We start from the raw sequence: 8,260 nt of genomic DNA on the forward strand, positions 1-8,260 counted from the left end.
TATAGATACTCGTCACCATGCCTATACGCCGTACTCAACAAGAAAACAATTAGCAAATAGGACACACTCCTAATCCCAGAAGCTAAGGTTAGACCAAAAACTTACCGCGAACTTCCACGGCCAACTCAAGCCTCAAACACCGCCTTTCCTTTCAAATTCGGCTCCAAATCAATTGTATCTAGACATAATCGACTTCATAACATCAATAAACACTAAATAATCCAATTCCAATGCTTAATTTTAGCTTTCTAATCATTCTTCCCAAAAAGTCAAAAATTGACCCCGGGCTCGCTTGGTCAAAACACGAGGTTCGGACCAAAACCCGATCACCCACGAGCCCGAATATATAATTAGTTCCAAAATTTGATCCCAAAACGAGGTCTAAATCATAAATCTATAAAAAGCCCTAACTCTACCCAAATCCCTAATTTTCTACCCTTAATCACATGTTTTAGGCCTAGAAATCTAGTGGGTGTTGATAAAAATGGAGGAAAACAAGTCAAAGATTACTTACCCAAGAGGTTATGGTGATGAAGTTCTTCAAAAATCGTCCAAGAGGTGTGGAGAAGAAGAAGTTTGTGTAAAATGGTAAAAATCCCGTAATGTGTTATGTTCTGGTCTTTTAAAATAACTGGGCAAAATTACTCATCGTGTTCGCAACAGGTCCATCGCATTCGCGATGGGTTAGGCCTGCTAGGCCTTCGCGTTCGCAGAAGACGGCTCGCATTCGCGGAGAAGTAACCCCTCTAGCCTTCGCGTTCGCGTCCATGTGGTCGCGTTCGCGTAGGTTTATTTCCCCTCCCCTGCCCAGCCTCAATTGGCCTTCGCGTTCGCGTGGCCAGGACCGTGTTCGTGAAGGGAAGACACCCCAACGCCTCGCATTCGCGTCCTGGGTTATGCGTTCGCGTAGAAGGAATTTCCTTCAGCATAATTAACACATCGCGTTCGCGACGGTCCTCCCGCGAACGCGAAGAAGGACATATAAGAATACCAACAGCTGAAAACCTGCAACTTTTTAAGAGTTTAAAACCTTCCGAAACACATCCGAAACTCACCCGAGCCCTCGGGGCTCCTAACCAAACATACGTACTAACTCAAAAACACCATATGAACTTATCTGTGCGATCAAATCGCCAAATTAACATCCTTAACATCAAATTTAACCTCAAAATCAATGAATTATTTCAAACTTCTTAAAACATCAGATTTTTCATTTAAAGTCCGAATCACGTCAAATGACATCCGTTTCTTACCAATTTTCACAGAATTATCATAAATCATATATAAGACTTGTACCGGGCGCCGGAACCAAAATACGGGCCCGATACCAACATGTTCTAATCAAATTTTATTTCCAAGTGCTTTACACAATTTCAGAAAACAATTTTCTTTAAAAATTCATTTCTCGGGCTTGGGACCTCGAAATTCGATTCCGGGCATACGCCCAAGTCCCATATTTTCCTAAGGACCCTCCGGGACCGTCAAATCACGGGTCCGGGTCCATTTACCTAAAATATTGACCGAAGTCAACTTAAATGCATTTTAAGTCAAAATTTCAATATTTCACAGATTTTTCACATAACAGCTTTCCGGCTACACGCCCGGACTGCGCACGCAAATGGAGGTGAAGATAAAGAGGATTTTAAGGCCTCGGAACACAGAATTCATTTTAAAAACAGGTGATGACCTTTTGGGTCATCACATTCTCCACCTCTAAAACAACCGTTCGTCCTTGAACGGACAGAAGAAGGAAGTACCTGAGTCGGGGAAAAGATGGGGATAACGGCTCCGCATATCAGACTCGGACTCCTAGGTCGATGCCTCAGGAGACTGACCTGTCCACTGAACACGAACAGAAGGAAAACTCTTCGACCTCAACTGACAAACCTGCCGGTCTAGAATGGCTACCGGCTCCTCCTCATAAGACAAGTCCTTGTCCAACTGGATAGTGCTGAAATCTAACACGTGGGATGGATCGTCGTGATACCTCCGAAGCATGGACACATTAAACACTGGATGCACGGCTGATAAGCTCGGCGGCAATGCAAGTCTATAAGCCACCTCTCCCACTCGATCAAGAATCTCAAACGGACCAATGAATCTAGGGCTAAGCTTGCCCTTCTTCCCAAATCTCATCACGCCCTTCATAGGCGACACGCGAAGCAATACCCGCTCACCGACCATGAAAGCCAAATCTCGAACCTTGCGGTCGGCATAATTCTTTTGCCTGGACTGAGCTGTACGAAGCCTATCCTGAATAATCCTGACATTGTCCAAGGCATCCTGAACCAGATCCGTACCCAACAACCGAGCCTCTCCCGGCTCAAACCAACCAACCGGTGACCGACACCGCCTACCATATAAGGCCTCATAAGGAGCCATCTGGATACTCGACTGGTAGCTGTTGTTGTAGGCAAACTCTGCTAAAGGCAAAAACTGATCCCACGAGCCTCGAAAGTCAATGACACAAGCTCGGAGCATATCCTCCAAAATCTGAATAGTCCGCTCGGACTGCCCGTCCGTCTGGGGATGAAATGCTGTGCTCAACTCAACCCGGGTGCCCAACTCTCGCTGAACTGCTCTCCAGAAACGCGAGGTAAACTGCGTACCTCGGTCCGAAATGATAGACACGGGCACACCATGAAGGCGAACAATCTCCCGGATATAGATCTCGGCTAACCTCTCAAAAGAATAGGAGACTGCCACAGGAATGAAATGCGCTGACTTTGTCAGCCTATCAACAATGACCCATACTGCGTCAAACTTCTTCCGAGTCTGCGGGAGTCCAACAATGAAATCCATAGTGATTCGCTCCCACTTCCACTCGGGAAGCTCAATCCTCTGAAATGAACCACCGGGCCTCTGATGCTCGTACTTAAACCTGCTGACAATTCAAACGCCGAGCCACATACGCAACGATATCCTTCTTTATTCTCCGCCACCAATAATGTTGCCGTAAATCCTGGTACATCTTCGCGGCGCCCGGATGAATAGAGTACCGGGAGCTATGGGCCTCCTCTAAAATCAACTCTCGGAGCCCATCCACATTAGGCACACAAACTCGACCCTGCAATCTCAAAACTCCATCATCATCTAAGTTAACCTGCTTGGCACCTTCGCGTTGCACCGTGTCTCTAAGGACACACAAATGGGGATCATCATACTGCCGATCACGGATACGCTCCAATAATGAAGAACGAGCGACCGTACAAGCTAACACACGACTGGGCTCAGAAACATCCGGCCTCACGAACTGATTGGCCAAAACCTGAACATACAAAGCAAGAGGTCTCTCACCGACCGGAATATAAGCGAGACTGCCCATACTAGCTGACTTCCTACTCAAAGCATCGGCCACCACATTGGCCTTTCCCGGATGACATAAGATGGTGATATCATAGTCTTTCAACAACTCAAACCACCTCCTCTGCCTTAAATTCAACTCATTTTGTTTGAACAAATACTGAAGACTCTTGTGATCCGTGAACACCTCACATGCCACGCCATATAGATAATGCCTCCAAATATTCAACACGTGAACAATGGCTGCCAACTCCAAATCATGAACCGAATAGTTCTTCTCATGAATCTTCAACTGCCGCGAAGCATAGGCAATGACCTTTCCATCCTGCGTCAACACTGCACCAAGTCCGATACGAGATGCATCACAATAACTGTATAGGGCCCTGAACCCGTGGGCAAAACCAACACCGGTGCCGTAGTCAAGGCTGTCTTGAGCTTTTGAAAGCTCGCCTCACACTCGTCCGACCATCTGAACTAGGCACCCTTCTGGGTCAACCTGGTCATCGGGGCTGCGATAGATGAGAACCCCTACACGAACCGACGATAGTAGCCCGCCAACCCCAAGAAACTCCGAATCTCTATAGCTGATGCTGGCCTAGGCCAGTTCTTGACTGCCTCAATCTTCTTCGGATCAACCTGAATACCCTCTGCTGATACAACATGACCCAGAAATGCAACTGAACTCAACCAAAACTCACACTTCGAGAACTTAGCATATAACTGACTATCCCTCAAGGTCTGAAGAACCACTCTAAGATGTTGCTCGTGCTCCTCCCGGTTGCGGGAATATATCAAAATATCATCAATGAAGACTATCACGAACGAATCCAAGTAAGGCCTGAACACTCGATTCATCAAATCCATGAAAGTTGCTGGGGCATTTGTCAACCCGAATGACATCACCAAGAACTCATAATGCCCGTACCGAGTGCGGAAAGCTGTCTTAGGGACATCGGATGCCCTAATCCTCAACTGATGGTAGCCAGATCTCAAGTCAATCTTCGAAAATACCTTGGCACCCTGAAGCTGATCAAACAAATCATCAATCCTCAGCAATGGATACTTATTCTTGATTGTAACCTTGTTCAACTGCCGGTAATCAATACACATTCTCATCGATCCGTCCTTCATCTTAACAAACAACACCGGCGCACCCCAAGGTGAAACACTCGGCCTAATGAAACTCTTCTCAAGCAAGTCTTGCAACTGCTCCTTCAACTCTTTCAACTCAGGCGGGGCCATACGATACGGCGGGATAGAAATATGCTGAGTGCTTGGAGCCAGATCAATGCAAAAGTCAATATCCCTGTCGGGTGGCATACCCGGCAGGTCTGAAGGGAATACCTCAGGAAACTCACGAACAACAGGCACATACTCAATAGGAGGAACCTCAGCACTAGAATCACGAACATAAGCCAAATAGGCCAAACAACCCTTCTCGGCCATACGCCGAGCCTTCACATACGAGATAACACTGCGGGTAGAATGACCAGGAGTCCCTCTCCACTCTAAACGAGGTAAACCCGGTAAGGCTAAGGTCACGGTCTCGTCATGACAGTCCAAGATAGCGTGGTAAGGTGATAACCAGTCCATCCCAAATATGACATCAAAATCGACCATGTCCAGGAGAAGCAAATCTACTTGAGTCTCATGACCTCCAATCACCACTATACATGAACAATGGGCGCGATCCACCACAATAGAATCACCTACCAGAGTAGACACATAAACAAGGGCACTCAAAGAATCACTAGGCATGACCAGACACGACGCAAAATAAAACCAAAGCTTCTCTACCACAAACCAGAACAGTACCTGCACCTCCACCTCTAATACCTTTACCTCCACCTCTAGCATCTCTACCTCCAGCTCTAATACCTCTACCTCCACCTCTAGCTAACTGAGCGGGCTGGACGAGTCCCTCAATGAACCTCCTCACTCTCTCTCACAGTGGGCAGTATGATAGGAGCATGACGGCCCAAGTCGGTGAATCTGATCTCATACTGAGTAACAGTCATAGAACCCTGCTGGAGACGCTCAAACTGCCTCCGATGGACCTCTCTCTGAGTGATGGGGAGAAACTTCTCCAGAAATAGCTGCGTGAACTGTTCTCAAGTCAAAGCTGATGACCTTACTGGTCTAGCCAAACAATAATATCTCCAACAGGTCTTGGCGGATCCAGACAAGCGAAAAGTAGCAAAATGGAGCCCATTGGTCTCCACAATCCCCATGTTCCTGAGAACCTCATGACAACTGTCTAGATAATCTTGGGGATCCTCAGAAGATGCACCGCTGAAAGTAGTAGTGAAGAGCTTGGTGAAACTTATCCAATCTCCACAAAGCCTCCGAAGACGTAGCTGATCTATCACCGGTCTGTGATGCTGCTCGATTGAAGAAGCGGTACTCGACCTCGCCATTCGCGAAAGGACTAGAGTAGAGGTTTCAATCAGCATTGAGAAACCAAACCGCACGACAAGAAAGAACAAATGTGAAGTTTTTCCTAACTTTGTAGCCTCTTGGGGATAAATACAAACGTCTCCGTACCGATCCCTCAGACTCTACTAAGCTTGTCTGTGAACTGTGAGACCCACGTAACCTAGAGCTCCGATACCAACTTGTCACGACCCGGATTCCCACCCTCGGGAGTCGTGATGGCGCCTACTAGTACGAGCTAGGCAAGCCAACTAATTTCACAATTTACCCTTTTTACTCATTTTATATTCATTAGCAATTTTAATAATAATAATAACATTTAAACAACAAAATTTAACATAAGCGGAAGAAAGAAGCCATAAACTATCTGAACACGAATATTTAATACAACTGTTTGAACCTCGACTACCCAGAACTGGTGTCACAGTATCACAGACGGTCTAAGATTTATTACATACAAAGTCTGAAGAATATCAATACACTGTTTCTGAATATAAGAAAAATGAAGCCGGAAATAAGGATAGAGGAGACGCCAGGGCCTACGGACGCCTGCAGGTCTACCTTGGATATCCGCGTGAACTGAAAATAGCCTCCAACCTACGGTCCGAAGTCTACAACACTGGGGTCTGCACAAAAGAGTGTAGAGTGCAGTATCAGCACAACCGACCCCATGTGCTGGTAAGTGCCTAGCCTAACCTCGGCGAAGTAGTGATGAGGCTAGAACCAGACTACCAAATAAACCCGTGCAGTTGTATAATATAGAGCGGAAAGTAAAGCAGAGATAAACAAATAAAGATGGGAGGGGGAAACATACTTCGGGGAATAACAAGTAAAAAAAGAATATCAAGAGAATTATTAAAGAATCAAAAACCACCCACTAACAAGAATAAGGGAAACAAAGGCAGATTTCACTTTCTTTTCACATATTGTTGCAGGCGTGCAACCCGATCCCATTTCCTGTATCTCGTGGCAGGCGTGCCACCCGCTCCCATTTTATTTGTCATTGTTGCGGCGTGCAACCCGATCCATATATAGTATTGTTGCAGCGTGCAACCCGATCCATATATAATATTGTTGCGGCGTGCAACCCGATCCATATATAATATTGTTACGGCGTGCAACCCGATCCATATAAGATATTGTTGCGGCGTGCAACCCGATCCATATATAATATTGTTGCGGTGTGCAACCCGATCCATATATAATATTGTTGCGGCGTGCAACCCGATCCACATATCATATTGACAATTATAACGAGAGTCCCGACAAGGGATTTGTCGGGATTAAAAGGTCTACACTATCCTGGCAAGGGATTCGACAGCATAAGTAAATACGTCCCGACAAGGGAGAAACATCTATAACCAAACTTGTCACAACATCTAACTACCTCAGCTATAACCAAACTTGTTCCAACATCTAGCTACATCAGCTATAACCCAACTTGTTCCAACATCTAACTACCTCAGCTATAATCAAACTTGTTACAACACCTAACTACCTCGGCTATACCATAATCCTTACCTAACACAAAGAATCATCAACCTAAGTATCCGTAATATCAATTAAGAACACAATGCAAGGGAACCACAACTCAACAATAGCCCGGCAAGGGGGCAACATAATGATCTCTTCTCTTTCTCACTTTTACTTCACAATTCACTTCACAACTCGAGCCACTACTCTAGAGGTTCAATTATCACTTATACTTTCACAATTCGTTATACAACTGGAGCCAACGCTCCTCAACGTTCATAGGTCACAATTCTTTCCACAACTTTACACAACAAATAGAAATTTTCACCAAGGCATGAATAATACAACGAAGTCATAAAAATCACAATATAAGACCCATAGTCATGCTCGACACCAACGTATAGATACTCGTCACCATGCCTATACGTCGTACTCAACAAGAAAACAATTAGCAAATAGGACACACTCCTAATCCCAGAAGCTAAGGTTAGACCAAACACTTACCTCGAACATCCACGGCTAACTCAAGCCTCAAACACCACCTTTCCTTTCGAATTCGGCTCCAAATCAATTGTATCTAGACATAATCGACTTCATAACTTCAATAAACGCTAAACAATCCAATTCCAATGGTTAATTTTAGCTTTCTAATCATTCTTCCCAAAAAGTTAAAAATTGATCCCGGGCCCACTTGGTCAAAACACGAGGTTCGGACCAAAACCCGATTACCCACGAGCCCGAATATATAATTAGTCCAAAATTTGACCCCAAAACGAGGTCTAAATCATAAATATATAAAAAGCCCTAACTCTACCCAAATCCCTAATTTTCTACCCTTAATCACATGTTTTAGGCCTAGAAATCTAGTGGGTGTTGATAAAAATGGAAGAAAACAAGTCAAAGATTACCTACTCAAGAGGTTATGGTGATGAAGTTCTTCAAAAATCATCCAAGAGGTGTGGAGAAGAAGAAGTTTGTGAAAAATGGTGAAAATCCTGTAATGTGTTCTGTTCTGGTCTTTTAAAATAACTGGGCGAAATTACTCATCGCG

The sequence above is a fragment of the Nicotiana attenuata genome, unplaced genomic scaffold (genome assembly GCF_001879085.1).
Source record: "Nicotiana attenuata strain UT unplaced genomic scaffold, NIATTr2, whole genome shotgun sequence".
Taxonomy (NCBI): domain Eukaryota; kingdom Viridiplantae; phylum Streptophyta; class Magnoliopsida; order Solanales; family Solanaceae; genus Nicotiana; species Nicotiana attenuata.